The 14,142-nt window shown below is 36.7% G+C and overlaps 1 long non-coding RNA gene across 1 annotated transcript in view; it reads right to left on the bottom strand.

The window, feature by feature from the left end:
• Nucleotides 1-14,142, bottom strand: part of LOC145256124 (uncharacterized) — a 30,631-nt gene that overhangs the window by 15,740 nt on the left and 749 nt on the right. The window lies entirely within an intron of this gene.

Genomic DNA, 14,142 nt, shown 5'->3' with positions numbered 1-14,142 from the left:
AACAACAGACCGTTTTAATCCTACTGTGGGTAAGTTGATAGCGTGTTTTTTTTTTCTTTTGTTTTTCTTTTTTGGATGTCGTGATCTGTACGTTCAAACCCCGCACGTTCATTTCTTACTTTTTTTTCATTAACTGCAAAGAATTTTATAAGACTTGAAAATTTACGTTTTTTTTTTTTATGACGTGGTCTGTAGGTTCAAACCTCGCACGTAAATTTCTTAATGCTTTTTTTTTTCGTTAACTGGAAAGAAGTTTATATAAAATAATTTGGTAAAAGAAACAGTACGTTCTCTAGAGAGCAATGTAGAATAACATATATTTTGGACTAAGTTATTGCATGGAGACATGTGAAGCTTCCTCTCGGGCGATTTCATGGATTTCGATGACAATAAAAATATAGGAGTGTGAAATATTCGTTGTTCATCATTCAATCCCAGGCAACGTCCCTGCTAGTTCATATATATATATATATATATATATATATATATATATATATATATATATATATATATATATATACTAGACTAGACTAGACTAGCCTAGTATATATATATATATATATATATATATATATATATATATATATATATATATATTTATCAGTGGTGAAAAAAACGGACTAGAGTGCTCAATATGTAGCCAGAGTAGTATATAGGAAATTTATTACTGTGATCCGACTAACTTCGTCAGAATTCATAGATGGACTGAGTTATAATACCAAATAAGAATGGAAAAACTTTAAATTCCAACGTCCTCTCCCTTCCACTCCCCCCTTCTTATCTAACTCCCCTTCATCTGCTACGATTTTTCCATTCTTACTTGGTATTATAACTCAGTCCATCTATGAATTCTGACGAAGCTAGTCGGATATTTCCTCTTCTTATGAGGATTCCCCCTAGCTGAAACAATATGTAAACTCATTCTGGACTCACAGTAATAAATTTCCTATATATATATATATATATATATATATATATATATATATATATATATATATATATATATATATATATATATATCTTTTTATTTATTATTTTTTAAAAACAGTAATCTACGTACACGCGTGTTTCAAGGTCATTACCTCTCATCAGCGTAGTTTAACTGTTTCTAGGGATCGAACCTCAGACCATGTTTACCACAGGCCGGTGCATTAACCGTTAAGCCATAATCCCTAGATTAATTATACTGTTTATTTTTATCGCTTATAAATTTAGATTTTGTTATTGTTGTTATTTTTCAAGCGATACATACGGTTAATATTGGCTCCGCTAAAAAATTAGCTCCGAGGAGGAGCCAATATTAACCGTATGTATCGCTTGAAAAATATATATACTAGACTAGCCTGACCCGTTATAGCTGGCTATGGAATATGGAATAGTGAGTATACAGAATTAATGTATAAAAATGCAAGTGAAAACGAAAACAAACATGGCAACCAGTGAAAACAATACGGAATACATTGGATAATAAAGGTCAATATCATTGTCCTGAGATTCAATGAAAAATCCTTTATGTAAGCGGGTTGTAATCCGTTGAAAAAAATTGCCCCCCCCCCAAAAAAAAACGAAAATAAAAATAAAAGGAGGGTGAGTGCATTATACCACCCTACTTTGTGTGTGTGTGTGTGTGTGTGTGTGTGTTAACAGCCATAAAAATATCAGGAAATAATAATTAACTGATTACGTAATGTTTTACAGGAGACCTTTCAAAGTAAATCTTTAAAAAAATAATTACCCCCCCCACGTTTTAAAGTACTTCTACGTAATTTAAAAATGTTTGGAACTTATGACCCTACTTCTACCCAAATTCCCCTTTCTGCCTCCACTCCAGCCACCAAACTAGAAAAAAATGCTAACAATTACACGTCCCGCTACATCGCCAGGAAATCGGGTCTCATTTTACGTTAAATTTATATAGGAAAGTGATCCTCCACGCCAAAATGTTGAATCTTAATTATTTAAAAAAACATTCTTTCTTTTATATTATCTTTAAAGGTCGTTGAAACGTATGAGCCCCTACCCCAAAGTAAATTTTGATTTCTTTTTAGGAAGCAAACTACACTGGATTAGGTCGTAAAAACCCAAACATTTTTTAAATATATAAATTGATCAAGTAGTTTTTTTTTTTTACATTAGAAAAACAAATTTGTTTTTTTTTGTTTGAAAACAATTCCAAATTGCAATGAAAACTACAAATGAAATAATAGTAAATAAATCATTTTGGAAACAAAAAACGTAGTTTCTATTTTTTAAAAATCAAGTTCTATTTTTAATCATGCACAACTTAGGTAAAAACTATTTTAAAAAAATATGTAGGTGCACCTGAACAGTCGGCACACCCTTACAAATTTTTTCCTTTTCATATATATATATATTTTTTTAACTATTTTCGCAGATTATTGGACACTAAGCTACCAGATTATAAAAAAATAATAAAAAAAAAAAAATCAATGTTTAAAGATTTTGAAGGGGTTCACATACAACGTTCTAGTAAATCGATCCCCATTTTCAGAATTTACAGCCCCGATTTGACGTTGGCTCATTCAGCCCTCCCCCCGGCCATCATTATTATTTTGTTTTCTTTAATTTGGCGACTTTACACTTTTAGAAATATTAAGTATCCCCCCCGTTATTATTTTTTATTTATTTATTTGCAACTTTTAAAAGACGTTTTTGCATTTAACAAACCGCGCTATTTTTTAAATAGTTTGCCCTTAAAGGGTAAGATAAAAAATGTTCAAAATAAAAAGTGATTTTGAGATTATATTGTCTTTTATTGTTTTGAGAAAACATTTTTTAAGTGATGAGTGAAAAAAAAAATGCAGGAAGTTACTCCTGATCTTAAATGGAACACGTACATCAAATCTGTTGCCAAGGCCTCTGGAAAAATGGTGGGATCTTTCTATCGATCCGGTAGATATCTCACTGCTGATGCTATTCTCTATCTATATAAGAGCCAGGTACGTCCAAGGATGGAATATTGTTGCCACATCTGGGCAGGAGCTGCTAGAAAGGACTTGTCCTGCCTTGATAGAGTTCAAAATAGACTTCGTAGCCTCGTAGGAGATGTCCTTTTCTCTTCCCTGCAACCTCTATCTCACAGAAGAGATGTTGCGAGTTTGTCTGTGATGTATCGTTATTTTCATGGAAAGTGTTCGACTGAGCTTCAATCTATGGTCCCCCCCCGCCAAACTTTCACAAGAAACACTCGTCTAGCTGTAAACACTATCAATAATCCCCCCCACTCTTTATCTGTGCCTAAACCTAAACGTAGATTCCATGAATAAAGCTTCTTTCTTAGAACTGCACGCCTGTGGAATTGTCTTCCGTTTTCCTGCTTTCCGGCTGACTACAATATGGTTGTCTTCAAGTCTAACGTAAATAAGTTCTTGATGAGCCGTTCCATATAAGTTATCAAATTTACCAAATTTTCATTACTAATGATTACTATATTGTCCAATTTCTACTGTACACTCTTTAACCCTTATCCTTGAGTGGCCTCTTGGCCTTGATAATGTGGTGATGGCTATGTAAAATAAAAGGAGTCCCTACTAAAAGCACTACTAAAAACAAGTTTCTATCTCCCCCTCCTTAAAAAGAAAATATTTTTTAAGTAAGGCCTGAAAAAAATCCACAGAATGCTACTAAAAGCAGTAAATATTGTTATAAATATTATAGTTATATATTTTATATTTATATTTAAATCAATTTTTTTTTTAACTCAGCAAGGTTAAATTACATTTATTTGTAAGGAAAACACGTTCAAATAAGTTAAAACAAAAAAATTGTTGACCTTGTGTATACTTTGAATAGTAACAGTGGCTTTTAATATCGGACTTTAGGCAGGGAGACCATGAAATAGGAAAGCAGATGGATTTTTGAAACCGGAAGTCAGAAACCGGAGTGACAGTTTAAAAGCCTAAGCAAATAAGCTGATCTGACTAGCTGCACTGATGAGTTGTGATACAACGAAGCGGTACTGTATGTGGATGACTATATATATATATATATATATATATATATATATATATATATATATATATATATATTGTATTGGTAGTAATTATTTGTTTGTTTAAAACAAAATATATAAGTGTGTCACCCAAAAGAGTGCTCAATGTTTAGTCAGAGCCAAAATAAGTGAATTTAGTTTATAAACAAATGGCCAGTAAAGGAATCGCTTCGTCAGGCCAAGGACAACTCTCTGAGAGTTGTCCTTGGCCTGACGAAGCGATTCCCTTACTGGGTTTTCGCTGAAACATGTATGCTTATGTGTAGCCATTTGTTTGTAAACTAAATTCACTTATATATATATATATATATATATATATATATATATATATATATATATATATATATATATATATGTTTTTGTTAGCAATACTTTCTTGAATGAATTTAAGTATTTATACGAAAGTGCAGTTTTACCTAAATGCTTGTTGAGAATAATTTTCCCATTGACCAATCTGGTACCCCCTTTTAATGGGGAGCGGCATATATATTATTTTTTTAAATATAATTATCCACTGACACCTGTTTCGTCGTCTACAACTCATCAGAGTGGCTGAATCCAGCGAGATTCGAAAGGGGCACCTCGTGATAAGAAGCCTAAACCTCTACCACGTTGCTAACCTCGCCGAACTACTAAATGTATCACTTTTACGTAGATGTTTTTATTTGTTTTTGTTAGCGATACTTTCTTGAATGAATTCAAGTATTTATACGAAAGTGCATTTTTACCTAAATACTTGTTGGGAATAATTTTCCCATTGACCAATCTAGTACCCCCTTTAATGGGGAGCGGCATATATATTATTTTTAAAATATAATTATCCACTGACACGTGTTTCGTCGTCCACGACTCATCAGAGTGGCTGAGTCCGGCGAGGTTAGCACCGTGGTAGAGGTTTAGGCTTCTTATCATGAGGTGCCGCTTTCGAATCTCGCTAGATTCAGCCACTCTGATGAGTCGTGGACGACGAAACACGTGTCAGTATATATATATATATATATATATATATATATATATATATATATATATATATATTGACTAGAAGATTGAAAAGAAAGTTCTTGAAGTTTTTAGATATCGTGCTACAAATTCGTCTTAGAATACATGGAAGGCGAATTCAATACATGGGTCGATATGTTCAGCAGAGGCTGGCGACAAAAGAAAACTAAGACTATGTGTGACTCTAGCCCGACTGACAACACATTCACATTAAGTGCTTCTAATCCATGCCTTTTGCATCCTTTGTGGTGTATCGGCGACATTAACAGCTGACAGCTCCTCACCAAAACGTATACACCAGAGAACACCCACACACAGAAAAGCATCAGTAATGCATTCTTCGCTTATAACACTAATTCCACCATTTCTACCGGAAACATTTGTAACCATCTTGGTATCGCAATTGAACAACAAAAGGATGAGATCCTAGCAAAGATCGTACGCGCCCTTCAATCATCCAATTCAGATGATCCATGCATTGATTCCGAGGACCGTCGAGTCAAACTGCTCAAGAAAACATCACACCAATTTTTTTCTGGAACTTCCGTTTTAATGATAAGGACCATAACCCTCCCCAAAGTTGGTTGTGCTGTGTAAACTCCGAACCAGATACATCTATGTATCAAGCACACGATAGCAACAATCTCTCAGGCATGTCGTGTGCAAGAACTCTTTTCCAGCTAATGGTGGGAATCCAAGAATCACGACATCCAGGCCAATTATGTCAATTCTTGCATGCATAAAGTGCAAAATGAACCATGGCAGATGTGCCTACTGATCTATTGCCCACTGCAAACGGGAGAAGAGATCATTCGAACTTGTCTTCATAGACTTCATCACAAGGATTAACTTGAATGAAAAATGATGTATCCTCACGATATTGGATAGCTTCATTTTTCCAGTGACCTTGGCAACAGATTTGATGTATGTGTTCCATTTCAGATCAAGAGTAAAGTTCAAGCCCAGAAGCTTGTCAAAACATGGAGCCTCCCCAAGACGAGAGCCATTCATTTCAATTGATGCCAGATGGCGATCATAGCGCTGATGATGTAAAGATAGAAGCTTGGTTTTAGATGCATTAAAAGTAACCAGCTACCTCTTTCCCCATTGCACCATGTGATCAAGATCAGAGGAGAGAGAATCAGAGAGAACTTGGTCATTTACAGTTTTGAAGTGTTGACATAGATGGTAGTGTTGTCAGCATAAATGTCTACAAACGATCTTAGGATGGTATTTGGGAGATCATTGATGTAGATCAGGAAGATATTTGGGCCTGTGATTGACCACTGATAAACTTCAGCATCGATACTGTGAGCTTCTGATTTCTACCCATCAACCACTACTCTTATGAACGTATCAGATAGAAATGATTTTATAATTGAAAAAAACAAAAAAAAAAACAAAACAAAACAAAACAAAAAAAGCAAAACAACATTTCCAGCTATACCGTAGCTGGAGATCTTGTGGAATAGACCTTTATGCCGTACCCTATCAAAGGCCTTTGATCTGTTGAAAGCAATTGCTCTAAAAAGGAAGTCTCTGTCAAGAGATTCATTAATCCTATGAGATATAACCGTTAGCACATCTGCTGTAGATCTAGCAGAACCGAAACCATGTCACTAAGGAGGCTATTTTTGCTGAGGTGGTTAACTACTTCTCTATTTAACACAGATTCCAGCAACTTATTCATGACGCACAGGAGACTTATTGGTCTGTACCGAGAGGGAGATGAATTCTTAAATACAGGGCATACTGATGAGGTTTTCCAGAGCGCTGGAAAGCATGGGAGGTACATTAACTTTTTACACAAAATGACTCCTCATGTAAAAATGTTCAAGATAAGAAACATTTTTAATGCCTTATTTTTCTCATGTCTCCCGTAAACCCTATTTAGTGACATTACCAAAAATTATTATTTACCAATAATAATTAATGTTGTTGTTGTTGTTGTTGTTCTTCTTCTTCTTCTTCTTATTATTATTATTATTTGTAGTACTAGTAGTAGTAGTAGTAGTAGTAGGAGGCGGAGGAGGAGGAGGAGGAGGAGGAGGAGGAGAAGTAGAAGGTTAATAACAATGGATGGACTGGAAGAGGATTAAAAAGCCGGCAGACATAGGCCAGACACAAAAGAAGTTTTATGTCTTTATTTAATTATTTATTTTTATTTATTTTTTGATAATCGCTAACAATTTGCATTTTGTTGTTGAAAAAGATGAAATTTTAAGACCCATAAAATCAAAATCATTGTGAAATACTGTTGTTTTTATAAAAAGAAAAGAAAAAAATGTTGTTGTTGTTGTTGTTGTTATTGTTGTTGTTGTTGTTGTTCTTCTTCTTCTTCTTCTTCTTCTTCTTCTTCTTATTCTTATTATTATTCTTCTTCTTATTATTATTTCACCTCTTCTAATAAAAAAAGTAAACACACTTTAAACAAAAGATCGACCCCCCCTCAAAAATGCTCCAAAATAATGCGCAGACGAGAAGAGACGTACTTTTGTGAAAAATTGGAAAGTTAACAAAAAACAAAACAAAAAAAGCAAAAAAACCAAAAAAAAAAAAAAAAAAAAACGGGAAAAGGGCAGCGGGATGCTGATTTCTTGTTGTTGCTAAGCAGCCAGAAACCTCCCTTTTTCTATCCTCTCCTCTTCTCCTCCTCCATCCCCTCCAACTTCTCATTTTAACCCATTCATGTGCGATCGCTGTTAGTCTTACTCCCCCCCCCCCAAAAAAAAATGCAATGAGCAATCGTACCAGAAAATGAAGAGAGAAAGACAGAGGGTTGTAGTAGGGGTGGTGGTGTGAGTAGGAAAAGAGTAATGAGAGAGAGAGAGAGAGAGAGAGAGAGAGAGAGAGAGAGAGGAAGAGAGAGAGAGTAACGCGGACGAAAACAGACGCAGAGGGACTTTTTTTTAATCTATGTTTGTTATGAGTTTTATTGTCATCAGTAGGGACATCCACATTTAGCCGGAAATTGGGATCTTGCGAAGCAGGTAACACATATTTTAAGGAAGGCGGAAAAAGGTTGCAAAGGTAGTCATGTCAGACTGGTTCCCATTTCCTAAAATGAGTCAGCTGGATGACCAGGGAATGCTTGATGGATAGGGGAGAGGCTACTATGAATGCGTGAATAAATGGAACTACTACTACTACTACTACTACTACTACTACTACTACTACTACTAAGATCAAAGTGTAGTATCTGTTCTTCAGATGCTGCAGTTGCTGCACTTCAATTTCTTGTTCTCTGTCAGTGGAGGAGAAATCTTTCACGACTGAGACAATTTTAATTTTTGTTCCTTTTCTCCACGTTAAAAAACGACCCTGGTGTCTAACTACTACTACTACTACTACTACTACTACTACTACTATCGGTTGTTGCCACCCAGAAGTCGATGATAAACGGGTATTGCGGTATTGCAAAATGATTTTTAACGGAAATCAACAAATAATAATAATAATAATAATAATAATAATAATAATAATAATAATAATAATAATAATTAGCTAGAGAACTGAAAGGGATATGGAAGATGAAAATCAAAATAATACCTATAATAGTAGGAGCACTAGGAACAATCCCGAGAAACTTTGAAAAAAAGAATGGGAGAAATTGGAATCAGAGGAATGGCTGGAAATATACAGCGAATAACATTAATGAAAACAGCTGAAATATTAAGGAAAACCCTTGAATGCAAAGACTAATACACATCTGCTGCAGAGGCCAAAGATGAAGGGTTATATGAAAACAAGAACATTAAAGCTGCATATCTAAAAGTCTGCTACCCCCCCCCCCAATTGCCTCATAATCGCACCCCCCCCCAAAAAAAAAGAGTGATGCCAAATAGCCAAGAAGGGTCAAGGAGGGTAGAAAGACCAAAGAGAGAGTGCTGACCAGACTTCTGCTGAACAAGTGCGAAAAGAACTGGGAACTTGGGGAGGCTTATTTCCACTCAAATATCAGTGGAGACCAATGGTTGCTGCCAGCGAGAAATCAATGGAAAGCAGCTGTTGCGATAATGCAAATTTATTTGCAAATGTTATCGAAAGAGGTGGAGAAATCTGGGGAGATTTGTTGTCACTCAGCTTCCAGGGAACGCCACAAGTTGGTTTCAAGGAGAGATCTTTGATAACCTGTGTGAAAGCTCCTTGTGAAAGCCAAAAATGAAATAAAAGAGAAGGCGAAAGAAAAAAGACACAAACTGCTCCGGACATCTCGACTGGGCGGTAGGAACTTGTTCACAGCCATCAATTTATGGGCGGCTTATGTAATTTGGTACAGTGTAGCTTTTGTAGGATGGACACAGGAAGAAATGAAAATGAAAAAAACTGGATGAAGACACACTAAAATTGCTAGTCAAGTATGGAGTACTTCACCCAAATTCTAATGTGCTCAGGCTGTACATCACAAGGAAGAAAGGGGGAAGAGGGCTGATTGAAATTGAGGAATATGTCGGAGGAGAGCTTAGAAGTGTGCACCACTACTTAGCTAACAGGCATGAAGTGTTACCTGAAGCAGTGACGAAAGTGGAAGAGCTAGATTATATGCAGAAGTACAAATATGACACTATGGTGTCATGAATGCATGCAGCGAGGTGCATATTGCGGTGAGAGGGGGTGTTTGACCGGACGGGATGGGGTGAAGGAGTGCAGAGAAATGTAAAAACTTAGCTAGGAAAATAGGACCAACCGCCGATATGTCATTATGGGATTGTTAAAGGCAAAGCAGATGGTATATTGTCTCAAAAATGGATACAGATTTGGAGTTATCTTCGATATGTCAAAAGAGATGGTCGTATTAGAAGTGACATTAGATGATAAGGACCACACACACTGCTGGGCGAAAGAAACCCATGAGGCTGCCAATAGATATTGGTGTGAGCAATCCTCCTCCCAGGAAAGAGAGAGAGCGGTGTTGAGTGGATGAGACAAGAAGAGGAAGAGAGAAAGAATGTTTTTAACCACTCTTCGAAGGAGAGGTGGGTGGGTGGGTGGGGGAAAGGGTTGGATTCAGAAAAAGGAATTCTAAAATGAGTAGAGTCGTAGCCAGCAAACTGAACGGCTGGGCTGGTCAAGCGCTCCCGATTTGGGGGTCCTCGGGGCCTGATGTTATGATGTTAACTAGCCTGTGTTAATGGGAAATCTGTGAATTTGCTGGTCTGGTCTTACATCGTTTCACTGCTATAGTCAGTCACCTCAATTTAGACAGTAGCTGTTATGAAGTAATGAAAACAATAAATAGTTTGTTATTGTTATAAACCGGAGTTCTGTTTGTTTGTGGTGAGGTGAGGACTCTTCATTTTGCAGCAAGCTGCAAGGACCAGCGGAGTGACTGATGTACCTGGAGACTACACAGGATAGAAGACGATTCGGTCGAGAGGCAAAGCGCCCCACCATGAAAACACAGCAGGTGAAGACGATCAACAGGCCAACTTGTGACGGGACAACGTTTGATCGAAAGAACGTCTGTCATATCGGGTGCAGTTCGACGAGGTTAGAGACACCCGGTGTGGTTGGTGCAGTATCGGTCCCTGTTAACAAGGAAAAAAAATCGAAGTAGAAAAATTGACTGAGTTGGTAAGAAACGCCATGGTCAGTTCGAACGAGATATTAAGGCATTAAAATGTCAGCACACGTGGAATTTTCTGTTTAAAGGTGACTTTAAAAGAGAGACAGAAAATCTTATATTTGCTGCCCAGGAGCAGGCATTAAATACTACTGCAATCAATAGAAACATCTTTGAAAAAGACTGTTCTGATAAGTGCAGGCTGTGTGGTGTAACTCTTCAAACAGTGTCACACATTGTTTGTGCGTGCCCTACATTTGATAAAAAAAAAAAAATGTCATCATGAAAAAGTATATGCATATCTACATTGGGGTGTGTGCCAAAAGTTTGGAATCCAAGTGACGGACAAATAATTCCAACATCACCCAGAAGCGGTAGTGGAAAATGAGGACGTTAAGATTCTCTGGGATTTCATGGTTTAGTGTGACCGGGACAGAGTTAGACACCAGGGTCGTTTTTTTAACGTGGAGAAAAGGTACAAAAATAAAAATTGTCTCAGTCGTGAAGGATTTCTCCTCCACTGAAAGAGAACAAGAAATTGAAGTGTAGCATCTGAAGAACAGATACTACACTTTGATCTTGACCCGAAGGCCAATGAACCGGATATTGTAGTTGTGAACAAAACGGCCAATGAATCCCAAATTATTGATGTGGCTTACCCAAACGACGTCAATTTAGCAACAAAAAGAACGAAAAGTTACGGACCTAACAGAAATTAGGAGTGGAGATTGCTAAGTTGTGGGATAAGAAAACTTCCACTATGCAAATTATAGATGCGCTCGGCTCAATCCCAGATGATATTGAGAAACAGTTGAACTCCTTGGGAATCAAGTACAACATCACTGTACGCCACAAGTCGGTTTTGCTTGGCACAGCAAACATCCTACGCCATGTGCTTTCCTTCTAATTGACTCTTTGATTGTACTGACTAGCTTTGGTGTAAAAGTCCGCTCTTGAGTGAAAAAAAAAAAAAAAAAACCCTGTAAAACATCAAAACACTGTGAAGTTACCGAACAACGACGACGACGACGACGACGATAATGATAATGTGACAACGGCCATAGAAACAAGCGTTTAAGGGTGGCGTATGCGTATTGTAAAAAGTCACCGACACTCGAACTCCAACTCCAACGAAAAGGTGACATATGCAAATTAAAACGCGGTCGAATTTGAGCATATAACCCCCCCCACCCCGATATTTCTTTCATTGGCGAAGACATTCATTTCTATTTATTTATTTATTTATTTATTACTCGGAGTTGTTTGAACGTACGGTTAATTCGCCTGTCAGTGGGAAGAAATACAGATTTTCTACGAACATCGAAACAGGAAAGGAAAAAGGATTGTCGTGTTTGCGTGGGCCGAGAACATTGCAAGCTGATGAAAAACTCTTTTTTTTTTTTTTACGAACATTTAACGGCATTCGGCAGTTCAAAGGCAAACTTTAATTTCAACACTTCAAATAATAATTTGTAGGCAGAGAGATGGAACTGTAAATAGCATCATAAGCGAATGTAATAAACTCGCCATCAAAGAATACACAGGCAGACATGGCTGTACACCGGGAACTGTGCAAACGTTTGCCCAATTAACATGTACATGGACAAGTCAGAAGAAATGACTTTGGAAAATAAAAAATCATAAAATTCTCTGGAATATGGAAATAGAAATTGTGAAGCAAGGGTTGCGCAATCTCTAGCTCCTGAATCGGTACTGTTTGAGTGGCAAGGAAAAGTCCAGGACAACTGGAAACGATGCCGAGATAAACGGAGAGCGCGTACAGCATCTGGAGGTCCCAAATGGTCACCCATTTAGTACTGACCAGATTCAACGTTGCTTAACTTCGGTGATCCAGCGGGAACAGGTGTGCCAACGTGATTATGCCGTACACGATTGGTTGGCGATTGCGCAACCCTTGCCTCACAATTTACACGTGCAGCTGCTCCTGCAAGGGATATCCTCTGTCTTTCGAGACTGAACGGAGGCATCGAATGGAAATAGAAATGGATGAACTAATCCGAGCAAGAAAAGCGATCGAAATAGTAGTAAAATAAAAAGGGGGGGGATCTCAAAAATCATAGATTTTTGCCGTATCAGCAGATGACGGTGAAGATAAAAAGGGGGGGGGGGCAGAAAAACTAAGCACTGTTTGCCATAGAGATGACGGTAATATGGATTGTGAAGAAAGTCATTGTAAGAATATTGTTGTGAGGTGAAAGGTTAATACTGATAAGTCCAGCTTCCCTTATAACGCACGAGGGTCTTATATAGGCTCTCTCTCACGCTTATGCTGATTGGAAGGATTAATTTGCCAGTACAATTACAAGTATTATGTGAGAAATTCCATATACAGTCGCCATCTTTCTTTTTGTTCAGCCGCCCACACATTTTAGTGGTCGGCTGTCATTGGTTTAAATTTAAATGTGTCAGGTGATTCACTTGGCGCGCTTTTGTATCATGCTTTCTTTTTTCAGTCTACACAGAACTCGGCATTGGGATGTACTCCAAACCCAGCAGCTCCCACTGGAGGGAGCTAAGACAATTCCTTTATGAACACCAAACAGTTGGTGAACGAGGGACCACATCTCTACGAGCAGAGACAACTTATCCTGCTGAATCTATCCAAATTAAGGATGACATTCAAAAACTGTTCTTCATGTATATTTACCAAATATTGGATCTTATCTCAATTCATCTTGAGTACTAAGTGGCTCATATTATGCCTAATTATAGGCACCAACATTCCCGCCGAGTTTACCATGAACATTCATGAATCCTTCTGAGGAACAACGAATTAACATTCCAACAATAGGAACCCGAACTAAAGGCTCCATGCGTACGGAAGCAAAACATGCAAAACGAAAATATCAGAACTAATAAACTTTCATTGCTGTTACTTGTGAATAAATTTTGAGTTTGAAAAAGTATAGCTTTTGTATTTGTGGATTCTTTTGCTTCTGCCGGGAGGAAATTGGGATGTAAGAAATAACTTCTTACAATTAACAACACGTAACACAATATAAAAAGAGTTAATGAACTAATTTTCAAGACAATTCAAACATTAATGATATCGTGTAGAGAGTTTTGACTTGCGTTTTTGAACGTATTGAAACGTACAATCCATGGTGATGATACAATACAAATTTGATATGGAAGTTGAATTATGTATTAAATTAAGTACTGTTCCTTTTCTGTTATTATAGTCAAGTATTATTATTTTCCATTATTTTAATACGATATTCTCCTTTTTCTGCTGTTATAGTTACGTAGTGTTCGTTTTCGTTTATAATTGTTAGGTATTGTTCTTTTTCTGTTATTATCTATATATTAATACGATAGCGTGTGTTATTTTCTGTGTCACGATTTTATCCGAGTCGTTTGTTATCTACTTCCATTTCTCGTAATAAATAATTTTACCAAGAATTCTTCATAAATTTTGGTTTCGGTTTCGATTATAGCTGATGGCACTCAAGTCATTTAATTTTTTTATAAATAATATTACCAAGAATTTTTCATAAGTTTTGGTTTCGATTTCGATTATAGTTAAAGGTACTAAAGTTATATATAT

This window comes from Euprymna scolopes, chromosome 32 (genome assembly GCF_053919585.1).
Source record: "Euprymna scolopes isolate OS-2025 chromosome 32, ASM5391958v1, whole genome shotgun sequence".
Lineage (NCBI taxonomy): Eukaryota > Metazoa > Mollusca > Cephalopoda > Sepiida > Sepiolidae > Euprymna > Euprymna scolopes.
The sequence above is the reverse complement of the archived record's forward strand: the minus strand, read 5'-3'. Positions and strand labels throughout refer to the sequence as shown.